The sequence below is a fragment of the Plectropomus leopardus genome, chromosome 22, assembly GCF_026936395.1.
Source record: "Plectropomus leopardus strain MGB_pleo_1.0 chromosome 22, ASM2693639v1, whole genome shotgun sequence".
Taxonomy (NCBI): domain Eukaryota; kingdom Metazoa; phylum Chordata; class Actinopteri; order Perciformes; family Serranidae; genus Plectropomus; species Plectropomus leopardus.
This window is the reverse complement of record NC_142197.1, coordinates 11708761-11728258: the sequence shown is the minus strand read 5'-3', so window position 1 is coordinate 11728258 and position 19498 is coordinate 11708761. Positions and strand designations below refer to the sequence as shown.

Below are 19498 nucleotides of genomic sequence, written 5' to 3'. Positions count from 1 at the left end.
TCAAGTTCTGTCAATCGCAGAGTAGTAACTTAAAAGTGGCTTTCACATAATATTCTGTCACTGATATACAAAAACTACTCTTACTAGGTCTACAACTGGGATGTTATAATGAAACTTGCAAAATGCAATTGTTTTTATCCAGACATATTGTTTAAATTCAGTGGTTTAGAGTACATAACAAATATGCATTGCACTACGGTTGCAATCAACCAAATAACATGTTGGACTGAAACTGATAGTACTGTCCATCTAATTGATCTAGTTGATAAGCTAAAAAAAACAATCTGCACAGTATCTCTAAATTAAGTAAACTAGCCACAGTACAGTGCACTGGTACCTGGTAGCGTTGTGTGACCACAAAAGCCAGTGCATTTTTTAAATTCTTTGCTGGAAATGCAGCAAATCTACTTGTGATGTTGCAGCCTGTTGTCATTCTGAACTTGTAAAATAGCTTCACTCCATCAGTGCATTTGGCATGAGTGTACAACGCCAAAAGGCATCCTTCCCCTGCGCATGGAGCACCACTGGACGTGTCAGCTGAGAACTCAGCTGGACAGAACCAGTAACAGTGTTATTATGCGCCGGCGGACGGCCCGACGGCAACTGGCACGTCACTTGACAACGCAGCTGAGGGGAACCTATTTGTTGACATCACGGTAATGGCATCCCAGATGCAGAAAGATACCTAACTTGTAATATGTAGAAATAAAAGTCCACTGACATAGCAGCAACATGTAAAGAGTTGGGATGAGAATGTGTTGGATGTTCTGATAACATTTTTCCTCCCTGATACCGACAGTATTTACACTCTGCTACAAAGACCAGCAGCGTGACAAGGAGCTGAAGCTCTATTTTGCAGCTTAACACCGCACACCTGGTGTTTCTTCTGACTGATGAAAGTTTCATTATTGCATGTTGTTGGTAGGTTAGCCCCATTGCTTCAGGTAATTTGCTGCATCACTGTTGCTTTTTACCCTACCATCCTATCACAGTGGAGGAAGGGCGGGAGAAACACTGCAGCAAGTTCAAGTTCGCATTGCGCAACTAATCGACCAACTGACCAGAGGGTGTCACCCCTACATAACACAAGAATGTATGTATTGTGTTTGCAACTTTAAATAGGCCTGTTATGCTTCTTACATACTCCCATAAGGGTAATTGTCTGTAAGAGTCCTCCATAACACTTTCCTGTAGCTGACAGAGACATCAAATGTCAGTAAAAAAGGAGCTGAAAGAAGGGGAATGATGAAAGGAGAGGTGGGGGGTTGGGGGCTGATATGAGTGAGAACTTTCCTTTCACCTGTCGAGCTTGACAGGCATTAGCATAAGTCGTGCATCTCGGCAGAAGAGAGTGTGACTTTGATAGGCCGAGACAGTTTGGTTGACAGGTGAGGCTTTCAGCTTTACTGGAATGGTGGCAGGACTCCTATTGAGCCTGAAGAATATACAGGGGGCGTGTAGTATATACATTTGATAGGATGAATAAATGAATACGAGCAATAAATGAAGACATTTGCCTTTCTAAAATAATAGTCAGTGTTTCTCAAGGACAATGACTGCTATCAGAGACACGCACATATACACATACACAGGTGCACGATCCACTCCTGTTGATTTCCACCCCTGTACTATTGATTGCCTTTCTCCTCTTCCCCTGGTGTTCTCTCTAACAGCTCCTCTCACCGATCTATAGAGTAAATAAAGGCAATGCTGATAGGGAAAGAGAGTGTGTGTGTGAGTGTGAGTGTGAGGGAGAGAGTGCTTGCAATTCTGTTTGCTCTCAGACCAGCGAGGTGATTTCAAGGTTGATTGGGAACAACAAACTATCTGGAAGAACACTTTGAAGATGAACCGCATGCTATCCTTCCACTCTGTGCCCCTCCTTCCAGCACAAACTAAGTTTGGGAGAGTGTGTTTGAATTCGATGAGTTGCTTGTGTTTTGGCCTCTTTCTTTGCTATATGTTATTAAAGATGCATTGTTTGAGCCTTTAGTCTGCAGTCAGTGTACTGGGTGGGGTGCTTGTTTTCACATTTTTATTCTTTGTAGAAACATCTTTAACCTTGCCCAGGCCAAGAAAAGCATTTCACAAGATAGCATTGCATTAAATATGAACAAAACTACATTACATTATAATTCACAACACATCCATCTGTGGTCCCTTTTCTCCACAGCACTGCAGACTGACCCTGTGGGCTTCAAGCATCAAAATGCTGTCACTCACTCATGGACGTTCATTCATTGCGTCTCCCTTTGGCTACGTTCTGTGATGGCAGGTTAATCAATTCAAGCTTCGACTGAATATGACTCCAGCCTGACCACAGAACCCGAGGCAAGCATGAGAGGATTTGGGTGGTTTATGAAGCATTACTGTAGTAAATGTTCAGAATGCACTCAGCATACAAGTTGACTGGGGAGGTTTGGAAGCTTTACAAGTCTTTGTTGTTTTTGCTGTTATGCAATGACTCCCACTTTTAGAGGCGTTTATGTCCATAAAATAAGAGTGCAAACTTTAATTTGCAGCACATTATCCCAAGTTATATTTTCAAGTATTTCTTTCAGGAGTTGGTGGTTCAGCAGTGACCTCCACCAACCACTCCCCCTATAGACCTATACATCTGTCTCTAACTATTCTTTCAGGTGTCAATTCATCTATTTTATTTGAGTCACCTCTCAGAGCAATATAAATAAATAAATGTTATTCCGCCAAGGTTCTTGAGTGGAGGTGAGAAGAGACTTAAGGACAAAGGATGAATATATCTGTCCTCTGCATATCAAACAGTTCAGCTCGCACTGGAGATGTTGCATTTGTTATGGCTGAGACGCCGGGAGAGAAGGGCTTTGGGTCACATACTGTGTGTGTGTGTGTGTGTGTGTGTGTGTGCACTCGCGCATATATATAACAGGGAACATACTCATCGTTACACAGTCACCAACAGGGAACGGCAAAACTAACAGGGGACATTTTTTAAGTCCCCACTTGGACATGCTCTAAATCATCATAAAATCATGTGTTATGGCCTCTGGTGAAATTTTTCAGATTTTGCCAAGAGGGGACCAAAGTGTGTGTGAGTGTTTATATCCATATTCAGAGCTCTCCCTCCTGGTTGGAGCTGGTATTTGAACGACCCATTCACACACGTCGCTTTTAACACTCCTCTCCCCAGCAGCCTTTCAGACTGCAGATGGGCCGTTAAACAGGCTTTAGTAATGTTAATGTGGGTGACATGAAGGCCACAGAATGTAATGTATCAAATATGATACAAATAGCATGATAGGGTTAATAAAGACACCAGTCTCCTGAAAAGTGATTTGTTATTAGTCTTTGCATTAAAATTCAAGGCTTGGCTTTAGGTGATTTCATAAGTTTTAAGCTCTATACTGTATTAAAATAAAGGGCTACCCAGAAGGCAGGAGAGAAATCAGTATTTTAGAGCCTTAAAAAAAGCAAGAAAACTATAATCCAAGCAGAATAAACCTTTACATAAAATGATCAGCAGTAAGATTTTTTCTTTTTAGGTTTAATTATGTAAAATGATGTAACATCAGACCTTGACTAGACCTTTAAAGTTGTTCAGTCCCTGGCGATACTGACCTGACCAGTTTTCACGAGCACTGAATGTCAATCAGTTTTCAATATACTTCAATATACACTCTCAGTCTGTACGCATAGAAATGTAATTTGTTTGTGGGTGCACATTATAGAAAAACATGTCCAAACATAGGATAATGCAACATGAGTCCACTGTTGGCTGGTACATAATGACAATTAGTTCCCTCTTGGATAGCATGGAGTGACGTTCACACTCCACCATGTAAAAGAATAAATAAAATGAGATAGATAAGACTTACACAAAAGAATCTCACCTAAATAATTCAAAATTATTCCTCAACTATGATTACAATGACTGTGATTATTATAATTATAACTAATATTTTATAACAAACTATAAAGGCTCAGTTTTAGTGGATGGCTTAACCATCTAGCTTGACACTGTTTTACAATCACGTTTCCCAGAGGGCAAGGAAATATTTTTAAATCTAAAGAAAGGAGAAATAACAATAACAACAATAATAATAATAATAATAATAAGGGTAGGAAGAAAATGTGGAGAGAAAATACCAGCAAGATCTTTACTAATTTTTAATGAATTGTTAAATTAGTTTATTATCAGAATTTAACTTAACCTTGAGATTAGCTCAATCCTCCAAAACTCCCTTTGAGTTTTTAGATGCACCAGCACTAGATTTCTGTCAATCTTACAATGTACATATGTTTTGTTTCTATAATCACAGGAATGCATTTTGTTGCTGATCTACTCTACAGGCAAAAGAGGTCCACACTTGTGTGTAGTATAAAGCAACAGGGGTCCACAGTTGGCTGGTACATAATGACACAAGTTACTTGTAAATATATCTAAACTAAATCATGTGTAATTTTTTTGCTTCTAAAAGGATCTGTAAGTATGTATTTTTGTAACTGAATATAAAGGCTCAGCCGTTGTGGATGTCTTTACCATTTTATAGCTTGACACTGTGTTTAAAAGGAGCTACCCCAGTCCATTCTCATTGTTAACTTTTCAAATACATTCCCTCTGTCAGTGCTTTTGGCATACCTGCATCAATCTGGATCATGGCAGGATGATGTGAGATGAGAACATAGCCGGACAGAGCCAAGCGTGTTATTATACGTCAGTAGACAGCCAGACAGCACAAGGCACATCTGCATACATCTTATGTGGCTAGCATCACTTGAGAATATGGATGGACGTACTCAAAACTTCCATTTAACAGTTTTACAAGCAAAAAATGCCATGCAAGTTTTAGGTTTTTATTTTTGAGGATTTAAAGTTTTTTTTTTCTATTGGGAAAAGAATATTAAAACAAAAATGTTATTTTTTTTAAAAGGAATAAAGTTTCATCATCATTGAATGATGCCTTTTCAGAGCCAATATTTGCATAAAATGAAGCAAATAATTTAAAAATAGCTTTGCTGGTCCAAAGTCGTCTTTTGTAAAACATCAGAGCCACTCAGAAATACTTAGAGGGCAACTGAGGAACTGAGTGGATTAGTTGTGGGCAGACATACAGTGAAAATCAGATTTTAACTGGTTTAAATAGTTAAGAATTCTGTATAGTTGCAGTGATTTGACAAAATTGCAGGGTCTCCCAGAATTCACAGGAATCAGCTGAATTTGGCATTTATTGTTATGGTTGAAATCCAATGTATGTGTGCCCATCTATAGGAATCCATTTTATTTGTCGCTCCACATTACAGAAAAGAGGTCCACACTTGAGTTGTATAAAGTGACATGAGTCCACTGTTGGCTGGTATATAATGACTACAAGTTCCATCTTAGATATATAGTATAGAGTGACATTCCCATTTCAACATGGATAAATGACAAAGAATAGGAAAAAAGAAGTTAGATGCATTATTGTTCAAAGAAAATAATCTTACAAAATGTAATAATAAAATTATTTATTTTTTTAGGAAATTGGAGATAGAAATATCATTTTAGTTTTTTCTTACATTGCTTTTTGAATCGTGCCTGAATAAGTTTTGAGTTGCTGTTTAAGAGGTGCTCCTTTTTACCTTGTGTTGAAAACACATTAACAACCCATCATGATATAAATGACTAGAGCAATCTTTAATGGTATTTATAATATGGAGGTTTTGTGAGCAATCAGTTTGTCTCAGTTACAGGGATAAGTCAGTTAGAGGAATGATTAACCTCTGAAACCCTCTGTTCAACTGCTGAGATGAACTATTTCAAATTCTATAGGTTTTTGGCTGTACTTTTGGCTGTACTTTAACTTTAAATTCTAAAAAGGAAAAGTCAGTCCACACTTTGTCCCCTCTTGGCCTGTACAAAAATGACACTTCTTGTTTTGTTTTGTTTTGTTTTGTTTTATATTTTCTCCAATGTTTTAAATTAATCTTAAATCTGCATTAGACAGACAAAATTGTATACACATTACTAGATCTCAAGAAAACCAAAACAACTACAACTACTAAAACAACTAAAGAAATATAAAACAATAACAATACAAAACTGCAGAACTAGGATCAAAATAGGATTCACTTTCAAGTAAAATAAAAATAACGCTGAGAGATTGGATTGTCTGCTGTGTCACGACCTTTTGAAGTCTTCTGTTGTAGGAGAGGGAACTGAGAGTTTTTAAATGGGTGTACTGGCATGCAAAATTACCAGCACATTTATGGATTGTGTCTTTAACAGAGGCTGACTACTCATTTTGTATTGGATTAAATGATTTGCCATCTCTCTGTGTGCATGCTGCAGTGACCAGAGGGACTTATTATTATTCAACACAGTTTTGGTTTTATATGAAGAATTTCAAATTCCTTAAAGGGTTTTTAGTTTATGATGTAAGATTAAACAATCCTCCACATTGACTGAGTGGAGTGTCCAGCACCCAGGTGCTTTGAAGGTGGCCTCTGAGAAATGAGTGACTTGGAGAGGTGAGGGGTCAGCGTGTGCAGCTCTGTGCCAGGCCTTGATTCTCTGCAGTGTGGGGGTTGGTTTCTTTGTTGTTGACGATGGTCAATAGGCCATTCCACATTAAGCTTCAGAGATGCTAATTCATATTAGCTAGAATGTTACATCCAACTCTGACTGCCTGAGACATGGGTCTGTCCCTGTCCTGGGTTAAGCAAGTGGCACACAGTGCTTATTTTAGCTGGTACAACATCTCTGGATTATTGGGAAGAACATCCTAAAAGTTTACAGATTGGGCATATAATTCTCCACTCAAATTCCCACTAAGCTTGAATACTGATACAAAAGTAGTACTTTTTTACTGGATAGTTAAATATTTGAACATATTTAATCACCTAATAATTACATTAATTTCATGGCAAACCATTGTGATGTTACATAGTTTATTGTGTCAAGTTAACATTTAATTGTTCTAATCATAATAAAAGGTTTGGTTTCAACTATAGGAGTAAAACAAAACTAAAAGAGTAAGAGTGATCGTCTGATCATCATGTTAAACATATTCAGGAAACAGAAATAAAATGTCAGAATGCAACATTGAGCCAAAGAAAAACATGGTGGATTATTGTAGTTTTGTAACATAGGTTTTTGTTATTGATCTGTAATGTTGAATTTATGTAGTCCAGTTTTCACCTCCTGAACCCTTTTCATTTGAGCTGCAGTGATATAAATTTAAAAGGTTTGGTCATAAATCAGTTTGAACTTATATATGAAAATAAATAGTTTTCTAACCTATAAAACATTTAATGGGGGCAAACGTGTATGCATGCTTAACACAGCTGAGAAACAAAAGCATTTTTTAAGTGACTGTAAGATTTAAAACAGCAAATGCAACTTTAAAATGGCCTCCCAAATAATATGTCAAGATCCACTACATGGTATTTTTAACAGTTTAACAATATACCATCAGTAGTGTATCAGTGTATCAGCTGCATACCATCAGTAGTTGCAATTTATTTATTAGTTATCAAGTAGTATTGACAAAAGTGAAATTAACAGTCTGTTAACAGCCAGCTTAGGAAAGATGACACTGACATGTAAAATTACCAGCACATTTATGGAGCGAAATGCATCCCTAAAGGAGGTTAAATATTCATTTGTTTGTGAAAAATTGTTGTTCATCTCTCTAAGATGTTAAACATTTGATTCAGTGGTGCCTGCATTATTAAGTGTAAGCAATCACATGGTGTTATAGATATATTGTTAGATTTATGAGCCTTCAGTTGATGAAGCTGACAAAAATATGTAATTTCTCTACACTGAAGAGGTGGAGTGACCAGCACCCATATGATTCTCAGATCCTAACTTTGAATGTTGAACAGTGGAGACTGCTGCCACTGAGAAGTGAGTGACCTGCAGTGAGTGAGGGGTTTGACTCTGTGCAAGTCAGTCTGTGAAAATCTGTCAGCCTATGATTCCCTGCAGTGCGGGGATGGTTTCTTCTAGCTGACGATGGTCGTTAGCACATGACACGATGAGCTAAGGGGTTGCTAACTTCTCATATCAAGATGCTGTATCTGATTTAGACTGACTGAAACGTGGCTTATTCCCCCATCCTGGGTTTAACAAGTAGCACACACTGCTTATCTTGGTTAGTACAACATCCCTGGATTATTGGGAAGAACACCCTGAAATTGTAATGGAGTAGGCATACAATTCTCCACTTTAATTCCCATTTTAAATACTGTTTTTTTTTTTCAAAACTTGTACTATTATGGATATTTAAGTAGTTGAACATATTCCAGTTACCTAATGATTACATCTGTTATTTCATGACATACCATTTTGATGTTGCACAGGTTATTGCCTCAAGTTTACATTTCATTATTCTAATTATAATAAAAGGTTCTGTTTTTAACTAAAGAGGTAAAAACAATACTACAGAATTAGATACTCTGTAAAAGCATCTACAAACATTATTTAGATAGTTAAAATGTTGTCAATGGTTATTGATTGTATGGAGTAAAACTAATTTGGCCCTTTTAAATGTTTTATAGGTGAGCTACATAAAGAGTACATGTTTGTGTCCTGATTGTGTGATTATCATTTTAAACACATATATGAACAGAAAGTCAATGTTGACATGCAACTTTGAGCCAAAAGATAAATGTAGTGGAGTTATTGTTGTTTTGCAACTTTGTAACCTATTAAAAATTTAATGAAGGGCAAACATGTATGTATACCTTACAAAGTGCTTAGAAAGACATTATTTATTAAGTGACTCAAAAGATTTAAATAGCAACTGTAACTTTATAATGGTCTTCCAAATAGTATTTCAAGATCTGCTACATGGTATTTGTTAACAGTTTAACAGTTTTATTACCATTAGCAGTTGCAACTTTATAGAAACCATCCAAACAATGTTTATAAACAGTTTTCAAACCAACTATTAATAGTTAACAGTGTTATAAATATTTGGTCTATCTATCAAGAGATATTTATATTGTATAATTTACTTTTTTGTTTTTACAAAGGTTTACAAATTAGTTGGAAACCATTAATACTTAGTTTATGTATTTATACAAGACTGTATAAGTCTTGGTATTTGACTAATAAAATAACAATCTATAACATTACTTATAATGGGTAAAGTTAATTAGTTATCATTTCTTCATTGGTTATCAAGGAGTATTGACAAAAGTATAATTAACAGTCAGTTAACAAATTATTAATGATGCCTATAATACAGTAATGCCAGCTTCAGAAAAGATGATACCGACCGTAAAATTACCACATTTATGGAGTAAGATGCATCCCTAAAAAGAGGCTGAGTATTCATATGTGTGAAAAAAAATGTTATTCATCTCTGTATGATCTATGTACATTTGATTCAATGGCTTTTGCATTCTTTAGAAAGCAATCTGTCTTTATTACATTCACACAGTTTTATAGATATATTTTTATATTTACTTAGCCTTCAGTTGATGAAGTGGACAAAAATATGTAATTTCTTCTACACTGAAGAGGTGGAGTGACCAGCACTTTTCCATATGATTCTCAGATCCTAACTTTGAGTGTTGAACAGTGGAGACTGCTGCCACTGAGAAGTGAGTGACCTGCAGTGGGTGAGGGGTTTGATTCTCTGCAAGTCAGCCTGTGAAAATCTGTCAGGCCTTGATTCCCTGCAGTGCGGGATGGTTTCTTCTAGCTGATTTAGTTATGGTCGTGAGGACATTACACATTGGGCTTCAGGGTTGCTTACTTCTATATCCTAGATGTTGTATCTGACTGAAACATGGCTTTTTTCCTCTTTCCTGTGTTAAACAAGTGGATGTTGGGTAAGATAATGTTAAACTGTAAAGAGTAGAAATACAAGCAGAATTCCACATTTGTAATCAATTGCACAATTGACTACAAGCTATTCAAAAAAGGAGTTAAAACATGTTTTTCACATGAAGAAACATCTGCTGGAAGTGACATAATAACCATATGTATGTAAATATCACTGAAATAAATTGAAAGGTAATTATTTATTAAGTGGCCCTCTAAAGCAGTAGGGCATCTTGGCTCTCAGTGGCTCTGTTTGTCTGAATTTTAGCATATGGCCATCAGAAACACATTAACATTAGTTAAACTTTAAGTGCTAAAGAGTTGTTTCAGTTGACAACACTGGAATGTAAAGACCTGTAAAGCTGAGTGTCAATGTAAACTTATTTTAGCAATCTCACATGCCTTCATGCACACTCTCTGCGTCAAGTGACAATGCTGTATACCAGCCCTGTATTTGCCAACTAATTTACAACTCTATGTGTTACCAACTATAGTTATCAAAAACAACCAAAAATAGATATAACAATAATAAAAACTTAGTTCTGGGTTGCACAAACCTCTTTGAATGGGGTCAACAGAAGATAACTAGTGAAGGCCCATTCATAGATGTGTATCCTGCTGTGATGGTTTTGAGATGAGGTGTTGGTGGCTCATCACCATTTCAATGCCCATCAAAAACACTAACATACCAGTTAAACTTTTAAGTGCTAAAGAAAGGTTTTAGTTCACAATACTGGAATTTAAAGTCCTGTAAAGCTGAGTGTCATTGTGAACTTATCATTATTATATTATTTATTATGTGCCTTTCACTTCATGCACTCTTTGTGCACTGTGACAATGCTGCATGCCAGTGTGTGTAGTATATGTTATAGACTGTAGTCATTAAAAAACAAACATCTTTGAATGGGGTCTAGATTAGATAATGCTAAAATACACTTACAAACACAGGTGTTTCATCCATCACTAAAAACTATTCATTTTGAACACAATGGAACACATTACAAAACAAGATATTTGGTGTTCAAATCCATTACCTATCATAATAGCATGAAAAAGGAGCCTTGAGAAATACATAAAAGAGACAAGGCTAAAAACCAAAAATGAATGGCCATGACCTTTGACCCATAAAGCTGCACTGCATTAAATACCAACATGACTGAAGGATATCACAAATGAGCTCGGGACACTAAAAACCACTGACAGTGGACACAGTTTATCACTGTATCTATAAATGCAAATTAAGACTTAACTATGCAAAGTGAAAGCCAGATATCAGCAAAATCCAGAAATACTGAACTTCCCAGACCTGAGCTCATCTGTCACGTCACAGTGAATATTAAGACAAGTTATAATTGTGTTCACATTATAGCCTTTATTTTAAAAGCTACAATGGCAACATTTCTGGTGCCAATTTACTAAACAATGAGAAGCTTTACTGAATAGATACATTTTTGTATTAGATATTTTTCTCTTTACAAAATGCACCTTTCTATTCTTTTCATTAATCTATGGTGGAGTGAATATCACTCTCTGTCCTATCCAAAAGGGAACTTGTGTCATTATGTACCAGCCAACTTGGGACCACCGTGTTTATTCTATATGTGTGGCCCTTTTTTTCTGTAATGTTGATCAACAAAGAAAATGCATTCTTATGTATAAATTGAAAAAGCTCACATACATTGTAAAAGAGATCCTGTGCTTTGTAATAACTCTTAATGGGAATTTCCAGTAAAAGTCTGATAATAAATCTATTTTTATGATTAATCAGCAAATACTGTTGCTGACCTTTATATCGTTTTGGTCCTTTCTGGAAACCCTTCATTGTAAAGGGTGAACATCTAAAGTAGGAATTCCAGTATGTTTTTCCATGGCCAAGGATCAGCCAGTATGTGTGATATCTCTGATCTAGACACTAGAGAAAGAAGTCTCAGACTTGTAATGTCATGAAGTATAAAGTCTGGAGCTGCTCCTTCTGCTCATCGAGAGCCTAATTTTGGGGACCAACAGAATGTTTGTTATCCCTTAAACCCAAATGAACTTTATTATATTGGTGTTGTCAGTTCTGTAACAGAAAATGTTCCCATATACTTATAACATTGTTCTGGCTGTTCTCAGTGTCATCTAGAAAAATCTTTCACAATTTCATATCAATGGAGCAACTCTACACTTTATATCACATGACATCACAAGCACTCCAGTTTTGGATATGGGAGCGAGTTGCCCATGTTTACTAATGTTTTTAGACTGCCTTAGATCATAGAAATAATATGTATGTATTTTAGAAATGGGCATAATTTCCCATTAATACAGTATCAAGCCATAAAAAGGTTAAGCCAGCCACTAAAGTTGAGCCTTTATATTCTGTTACACAAACATACTAACAAATCATATTTGAAGAAGAAATGTAACATTATTCAGATGAGATTTTTTTCACAAGTATTATTAAATATGTTTGTATGTGCTTTACATGGTTGAGTGAATGTCACCCGTGCTATCTAAGAAGGAACTTGTGACATTATGTACCAGCCAACAGTGGACTCATGTCATTATATCCTACTCAGGTGTGGACCTTCTTCTGTAATGTGCACCAACAAACAAGCTGCTGCATTTCTTTAAGTACAGACTGAGAACACAAGTATATTGAAAACTTGATTGACATTCACTACTTGTGAAAACTGGTCAGGTAAGTATTTTGGAAATTGAACAATTTTAAAGGTCAAGTCAAAGTTTGATGTTACATAATTTTAATTTAAAACTCTTTTTTAGTTTTTCTTACAAAAGGAAATGGAGTGTGGATATTTTTTTTTCTTTTTAGAGTGCAAAGTTCAAAGAGTACAAACAGAAGTCGGACTTATGAAGGCCATTCATAGATGTGTATCCTGTTGTGATGGTTTTGAGATGAGTTGTTGGTGGCTCATCACCATTTCAATGCCCATCAAAAACACTAACATACCAGTTAAACTTAAGTGCTAAAGAAAAGTTTCAGTTTACAATACTGGAATGTAAAGTCCTGTAAAGCTGAGTGTCATTGTGAACTTATCGTAACATTTATTATGTGCCTTTCACTTCAAGACACTCTCTGTGCACTGTGACAATGCTGCATGCCAGTGTGTGTAGTATGTGTTACAGACTGTAGTCATTAAAAAACAAACATCTTTGAATGGGGTGTAGATTAGATAATGCTAAAATACACTAACAAACACAGGTGTTTCATCCATCACTGAAAAACTATTGTGAACACAAAGGAATACATTACAAAACAAGATATTTGCTGTTCAAATCCATTAACTATCTGCCATAATAGCATGAAAAGATTTAGAGAACCTTGAGAAATCTCTGCATAAAAGGGACAAGGCTAAAACCAAAAATGAATGGCCATGACCTTTGACCCATAAAGCACTGCATTAAATACCAACATGATATCACAAAATGAGCTTGGGGACACTGAAAACCACTGACAGTGAACAGTTCATCACTGCATCTATAAAATGCAATTTAAGACTCTACTATGCTAAGTGAAAGCCAGATTCAACAAAATCCAGAAACGCATACTGACTTCTCTGGACCTGAGCTCATCTGTCATGTCACAGTTTGATTTCTTTCTTTTGGAAGCAAACAGCTTTTAAGGATTAGTCACAGACTTGTGTTAAATCATTTTATAGTGATTAACTAATTAAAATAAATATATTATTTATCAAAATAAGTAATTATATTGCTGATCATTTTATGTATAATGTTACTCATTTATAGATTTATTTTTCTGAATTTTTGAACGATACATTGGTAGTTACAATTGGTCTGGTCTAAATATATATATATATATATATATATATATATATATATATATATATATATATATATATACATATATAAAACAAAGACAACAATAAAGTTACTAACAGTAAATAGTAAGATAAAACTGAATTCACAGGATTATGGGAGCCTTCTTTAAAAGATATACTTTGCTTTGGCAAGTATTATTTCTGTAATATTTATTATCACAAAAAATGTTGATATATTGCAAGCAATAAAGTTTATACCCATTTTAAAGATACAAATGAAGTTTTTAGTGAAAAGAAGCACTCTATAGGTGAGAGAACCAGGATAAACCAGTTTGACTGCAGTATATGGATGTCCCCCCTTTGATAGGCAGACGTCGCTCAAGGCTTCAGGTCCCCTCTTGGCAATTTCTTTAAAAAATTGTAAAAATCACATTTGCAGTAATATTGTGAAAGAAGACCTCAAAAGTAAATTTTTCAATTCTAGTTTTGTATTTTAAATGACTGCTAATAAAGGTTCCCTCTGGATAGTACCTTAGATAGTCCCCTATTATTCATGTTCGCATGTATGTGTGTGTGTGTGTGTGTGTGTGTGTGTCAAATCTACTTAGCAAGGACAGACTTAATGCTTTGTTTTTCACAGTCACACTCATAACGTTTACATGTTGTTAGAAAATGTCTAATTATTGTGTTAGCCTGACAAAAACTGAACTATAAAAATATACGTTTACATGTAACACGAGCCGAATTTCTCAAATTCTGACTGACACACCTAGAAGACGCAGTACTCTTTCACGTGTACGCCTCAATCGAACCTGCACTGTCCTAGGCATTCTGCGCAAGCTCCATAGTCCCCACACCAGACTTTTATCAGAAAGTCAAACAGCATAAATCTGTAGATGAGAGCTGGGAAAAACGAAAGAAAAAGGGAAGAAAACAAAGCAAGAAAAATGCACCAACATGGCATGTGCTAGAGCAAGAACCACATATTTTTGGACAGAGGAGGACACTCAGTTGATGTTGTGCCAGCTAAAGGAGTTAATCGTTTTAAAGTACGGGCATACGTGTTTTCTTTCTACCCATGGGTAGAAAGAAAACCTGAAATGGCCACCTATTAAAAAAAGTGGCGGAAAAGGTGGACAAAGCAGGACTTAAAGAACTCCAGAGCAAATCCATGTTTGGTGAAAGCACCTCAAACAGGCCTACTACAATGCAAGAAAACAATCAACCAAACCAGTGGCCACAGTCCAGTTTCATGCCCGTACTCCGACACATTGGAGGAGCTGCTAGGACATTGACCTTTGCCTTAAGATGTTAAGCAAGGCATGGCCATTGGTTTCAATAATTCGGTCTCAGGTGAGTTGCTGGTGCCTTTAAGCTAACATAATATGTAGCAAGGTAGAGCATGAACGTGGCCAAAATGAAAAACATTTGCCTTATCCATACACAATTTGATGGTGATTAATGTTAACGTTTCATAGAATTAAGATGTCAATTATTTACTAGCTTCCTTACAAGATAGCACTTTTTGTCTTTCTTTAAGTTTCTTTATCCTGTAGTGCATTTAAATGTATGCTGTAACCTCTGTTGCCTGGAGAGTGACCAGTTAGCATGAATGTTGGACACTTGAAGTCTTTTGATTCCAGGACCTACTGAGCTATACCCTATCAGACTGTGAGTAAGGCCTGTTAATGGCCTTGGACCACTATTGATCTCACATGACGGTCATTAGACAAAGGGGGCATGGAGAGCTAATGGAAATATATATTTTTACAGTGTATCTGAGCCACTGACTTGTGCACCATAAATCTCAAGGCCCTGCTGTCTCAGTGTGTGTTTTTACTGGTCTCCAGACAGCTAATTATTTAATAATCATCCTCAAGAGACCAAACAAAATTCACCTGTGCAGAACACTGCATATGTGATTGTGTGTGTCATATGTATCTGCACATATACTTGCATGTGTGACTTCAACAACAGATGCAAATCCAGTATGGCTTTCATTAAGTAACCTTCTGTCCACTTAGCAAGACTTTAAGACTGCTCCACTGACTTTTATCTGTAAATCAATTTTTAATCAAATTTGTGCAAGAGAGGAATAAGATAGAGAGTGAGATTTCTGAACATTGAAATACAAAATTGCCCCTAAAGTGTTCTGCTTTTTGACACATTACACCTACTGCTATCTGGTCCATTGCTTAGCATCGCTCAGGATGGATTGGTTCCTTGAACGTTGCTGCTCATCGTAAATCTGGATACTTTTTTGTGCTCCTTACACCAGAGTTTGCTTGCTTGCTATAGGTGAGAGAGGTGGTAGACTTACATGGGATACTTGCTAAATCGCTCTCTATTGTTTTTCAATACTGAGTTGACAATATTAACTTCATTGTGATCCGTAGAACACTTCAGCTTTTGGCAAATGTGAAAAAGACACTCATAGTAATTGAGTCTTTAGTGAAATCCAGGTGAAACTCATGTTTGGTGAGATAGAACAGAGGCACAATTTGAGGAAAATATGTGATAATGTTGTTGAATAACATAACAAAGTGTACTCAGTTATATCTATCAGTCAAAACATGTTTATACAGTGAATTAAAAATTCAACAATACAAAAAAAGAGTGCTCCGTTCTGCCTTTCTGCTGTCTTCAGTATACCGCTCAGATAAAACAAAAGAAAGTTTAAGAGCACTTTTCTCCTGATACTATCTTTCAACTAACGCATAAATTCTTGAGTGCAATATTGCACTCTTTGCCAGTGTGTTAACTGCACAAGTTGACACCACGATAACGATGATAAAAAAAGCAATGTAGATGTAAATGCACCTTCCAACAATATATAACTTAGTTGCCATAACAGAGGTTAATGTAACAAAGAATGGCAAAGAGCAGGTTAACAGGAGTGATTATAGCAGGAGCATAGAGTACTACCCGCCCTGTGGTGGAGGCGGTGCTCAGGGGGGGCGTCAGTTACACCATGACCCTGTTAAGAATTCACAAGCTGTGGGACGGAGAGCGATGAGGTTGAGGGACATTAGGAAAGGTAAACCTGCGGTCGATCAATCACACTGCATTTTACGTGTGTTTGTGTGTCTGCGCAAGAAGGGTAAAAGAGGCAAAACTGTGTGTCCATCTGACAGGACGTGTGTTGTGCACACACCTACACACACAAAACACACCTGTAATCTCCCTTTCTGCCCTTGTAATGGTGAAACACCTAGACACCCGAGATCGACTAAAGTGGCATTTTGGTTATTTTCTCTCACTCTCTCTGGGTGCTAGTCTCGTTTTGGCGACTTGACACTAATTCTCCAGCAAAAAAGGTGTGAGCGCGCGCAGCCTGTGTGTGTTTGTGAGTGAAGAGAGGGGTGAGCCGAGGTGAACCGATTCTATCAGGCTAAGTGTGACAGGCCAATCTGTGGCCGCCCATTTACTCTGACTGGGAGGATGTCCAGGGTGTTAATGGGTTTGCACACACACACAGAAACAAACATGCGGACCATATTCACATACAGCCGCAGACACTTAAGATTTGATTCAAATTGCGAGCACATTCCAAGAGGCAAATATCTGCACGGTGGCTGCTCACTGTTAGCCCTTAATTTGTTGTTTACATTGATCCTACTCCTTTATCTCGAGACAAATGACTTTTAAATTAAATGATCTGCTAGAATACACCCCATGGTTGATTAATGTTTGGAGTGTTTAGAGAGGAAGTTTAATACAAAAAAATGTGATAAAACATTAAAATCTGGACTGATGCATCACACATGTATGCTTGAGTGTGTTTGTGACTTTGAAACTCACCTCTGGTGGGCAGTGGTGGAATGTAAATGAGCGCATTTACTCAAGTACTATACTTAAGTACAAATGTCAGGTGTTTGTACTTTATTTGAGATTATCTTTTCGTGCCACTTTATACTTTTACTCCACTATATTTCAGAGAGGATTAATGTCCTTTATACTTCACTATGTTTATCTGACAGCATAAGTTACCAGATATTTTACATACATTTTTTTTTTCATAAAACAATCATGAGAAGAGTGTTCAAAATATGATGTTCTGTTCAAAATTAAACTACCCAGCAGTCGTATACAAGTACAGCTGAAATGATTAGTTGATAAATCAATTGGCTGACTGACAGAAAATTATTTGGCAACTATTTTGATGAACACTTAAGCCATTTTCCTCCTCTTTAAAAAAAAAAAAGTTTGAGTTTTATCAAAAAAAAAAAAAGGACAAAATGACTTTCTGAAGTGGGTACTTTGGCAACTATTTTGATATACATTTATGTAATTTTCTTTTTCTTTTTTAAAATGTTTTTATTTTTATTTTTTGTATATATTTATTTTGATTTTTCTGAATTGGGTACTTGTATTTTTTTTTACTTAAAGTACATTTTCCTGATTATACTCACTTTTTTTAACCTAAGTAACATTTTCAGTGCAGGACTTTTACTTTTAAAAGGGTATTTTCACAGTGTGGTATAAGTACTTTTGCTTAAGTAAAAGAACCGAATACTTCCTCCAACACTGCTGGTTGGTGACCCATAACCCATCAGAGTGTGTCCTCTGTCTGCTAATGCACTTTCTACCCCGGAGACCTCAAACACATTCATCCTCCATTTCTCCTTCCCTCACTCTGCTGCACACAAACTTATTCTTTTTATCACAGTTCACCCCTCTTTCACAGCCCTTCTCTCTTAGAGGTTTATATCCAGGATAACCATCCTCATATTATTTTTTCTCAGAATTTACTAGCCTATTCTCTACCTTTCTCTCTTTGTCATCTCTCCATTCATCTCTTATTTTCTCAATCTATCTGTCACTCTCCTCTGTCCACCTTCTGTCCTGTCAGTGTGTATATTCCTGTCACACTCAAACTGCTTCTCTGCCCTTGCCATGTCTTCAGTGCCAGCAGGGATGAAGGTGCTAAATGCACTCAGCCTCAATCACACACACACACACACACACACACATACACACACTCTACCCAAGGGCTAGCACCAACACAAGAAACCAATTTTCAATTTACAGTGGAGTGGGAAATCTCCCTGCCCCCAGCAAGAACTATCTCCCACTCCAATCTGGAGGGACACGGATTTGACAGCAGCTGGAATGTGTGTGAATTTGTGTGTGTGTGTGCGTGTGTCACTGAAAGAGAGAATGACAGACAGACCAACAAGCTTAAAGGTAAAGAGAAAAAAATGCAGATCTCATTCAACAGTTTCCAGCTCAGTCACAATAACAGAAGCTATCACACTCCTCATGTCAACTCCTGAAGTTTGGAGCGGTGCCCATTAGAGCCCTGGCAGTGCCCGCCAGTGTCTGTGCTCTCACCAGGCTCTGGTTTCAGGGCTGGTAAACAATGCCAGTGGGTAGGTTTGGTAATGGATCTAAGGGGGCCGCTGGCACAAGGCCGAGCCCCAGGAAAGCAATCTGAGACTTGGCCTGGGTTGGCTGGAGGAGTCCCTGAATGCTCAAGTGCTGCAAGGGATAGAGTGCTGGGCATGGGCCCAGGCGTCATGGAGGTAGAGGGGGGCTAACAACCCAAACACAGCGACCCCCCCCAAAACTGTCTGGTTAGTGTGCTCAAGATTGTGTGAATTAATGGGGGAGTGGCAAAATAGTGCTGTCATGCCCCAAAAATGAAAGGGACAAAGGGAGACTGATGTGTGTTTGTACTAGGGATGTCACTTTTGGCTATTTTTGTTATCGATAGCCCAGCACCCTTTAACTGGTGACAAACCAGTTAATGGGTGCCGGGCTATCAATTTAAGAAAAATATGCAAAATTACGTTAAATATAACAGGCCTTTCCTTTTGTTCTGGCGCGCTGTTTACTCAGTGAACTTGAGCACCATATTTTAAAGTGCCATCAGTTTGGAGAGGGTGAGATTTAAATGTGATGTGCATGTCTTGTTTTTATTTAG

The 19498-nt window shown here is 37.0% G+C and overlaps 1 protein-coding gene across 2 annotated transcripts in view; it reads right to left on the bottom strand.

Annotated features, from left to right (window-relative positions):
- plxna4 (plexin A4) overlaps nt 1-19498 on the bottom strand; it is a 321912-nt gene that overhangs the window by 109296 nt on the left and 193118 nt on the right. The window lies entirely within an intron of this gene.